General features: G+C 41.0%; 1 pseudogene; it reads left to right on the top strand.

Annotated features, from left to right (window-relative positions):
• Positions 1-827: 827 nt before the first annotated feature.
• Positions 828-1,727, top strand: LOC102814123 (annotated as a pseudogene).
• Positions 1,728-1,985: the final 258 nt, after the last annotated feature.

The raw sequence follows: 1,985 nt of genomic DNA on the forward strand, positions 1-1,985 counted from the left end.
AGGGATAGCTGTGCGATTCAATTCTGATTTAAGGGATATAGATGGAAGTCACTGGGAGACTGGGAGAACGTCCCATTTTTTTGCTTGGAACATGCTGATGATAGTAGGAACTACAGTAGCCATTATAGGGATGAAGAGCATCTAGACTGATGGAGCAGAAAGGAAATGAACTTAGTTCTTTGATGACATTTTAGAGAAGCTTTCTCAGCTTGAACAGTCTACATTAAAGTTGATAGTATTAAATGTTTACTGGGAAGTCTTGTTTCTCACAGGTGAATACAATCCTAACTGATAAGCTTCTAATAACAATGCTGATCATATATAGAAGAATCATATGTAGTACCTTCTGGGTGACGTTGGCACACTTAGGGGGTGACTGTGTGCCCTCGTGTCAGTCCCAACTCACAGCAACCCTGTATAGGGTTTCCAAGGCTGTAAGTCTTTATGGCAGCAGAAAACCTCATCTTTCTTCTGAGTAGCAAATAGTAGATTTGAACGGCTTAGAGCTTGAAATTGATCTGACCAAGATTATTATTATTATTTTTTTGATGGTATAAAATTATCTTGATTTTCTTACACGAATGTATAACTAGAGATCCTGATGAATAAATATTGGAATATTATAATAAAATATACATGAAGTTACTGCCAGGACCAACCTGTCTCAACAAGAAGATGAAAATCCTTTAAATATTGTGAAGTCCAGAGTTGTGGCCACTCTGAATTAAATGGGAAGATGGTATATCCTTTCAGAGGGATGTAATCTGAGACTGAAAACTATAGTTTTCAAAAATTAATGACTGGGTTAGAACCTGTTCGGAGGCGGCATGGAGCACTTCGTGCGTCAGCGGCTCTGAAAGCAGTGCGTTCAGCGAGGCTGCCACGGAGCCTCTGTAAAGAAGGTTCAAGAGGTTGACAACTTCGATTGAAGCGCATTGAGCGACGATTGCAGCCAGGAGTCCTGAGCGACAGCGAGCAGAACTACTACGAGCCAAAATCCCGTTCTGCTTCCAGAAGAGGACGTGCAAATGGATCTGGGAAATCTGCAACACATACCCCTGCAAGGTCACGCTTCAAAGTTCGGGTCCAGATCAAAATCTAGGTCTAGATCCAGAAGTTCTCGAAGACATTATACAAGATCACGTTCGCAGACAGCATGGCCACAGTCATTCTCCGATGTCTATTCGTAGGCGTCATGGTGGGAATCGGGCAAAACCTTATACCAACTGTTGTTTTGGAGCGTTTGGGTTGAGCTTATGCACCACAGAGAGAGATCTAAACATGTTCTCTAAGTATGGCCTCATTACTGATGTGTCCATTGTATATGACCAGCCGTCTAGACATTCAAGAGGATTTCCCTATGTATATTTTGAAAATGTAGATAATGCTAAGGAAGCTAAAGAGCATGCCAATGGAATGGAGCTTGATGGTCATAAGATCAGAGTCGATTTCTCCATAACAAAAAGACCACATACTCCAACACCTGGAATTTATATAGGAAGACCTACCTATGGCAGCTCACGCCATCGTGATTACTATGACAGAGGATATGATCGTGGATATGATGACCAGGATTACTACAGCAGATCATACAGAGGAGGAGGTGGAGGAGCAGGATGATGAAGAGCTGCTCAAGATAAGAGATCAGATTACAGAAAATCTACTACAGTCGTGGAGGATACAGATCCCATTCCAGATCCCCATCATACTCTCCTAGTCGCTACTGAAGCATGAAGTTTGAAGACTTTCTGAAACATGCCCTAGAGTTGGGACATTGATTGTGGACAATATTTTTTATTGTCTCATGTTTAAAAAAACGAACAGTGCCTAGTGAAGTGAAGTGACTTTTACACCTTTTGATGATGACTACTTTGGTGGCATTGAAATGCTGTTTTCATTCTGCATTTGTATAGTTTGGTGCTTTGTTCAATGTTACGTGTTTTCAGAGAAGTATGTTTTGCATGCATTTTTTTACAGTCTAAATT

Source organism: Chrysochloris asiatica, unplaced genomic scaffold (genome assembly GCF_000296735.1).
Source record: "Chrysochloris asiatica unplaced genomic scaffold, ChrAsi1.0 scaffold00170, whole genome shotgun sequence".
Taxonomy (NCBI): Eukaryota; Metazoa; Chordata; class Mammalia; order Afrosoricida; family Chrysochloridae; genus Chrysochloris; species Chrysochloris asiatica.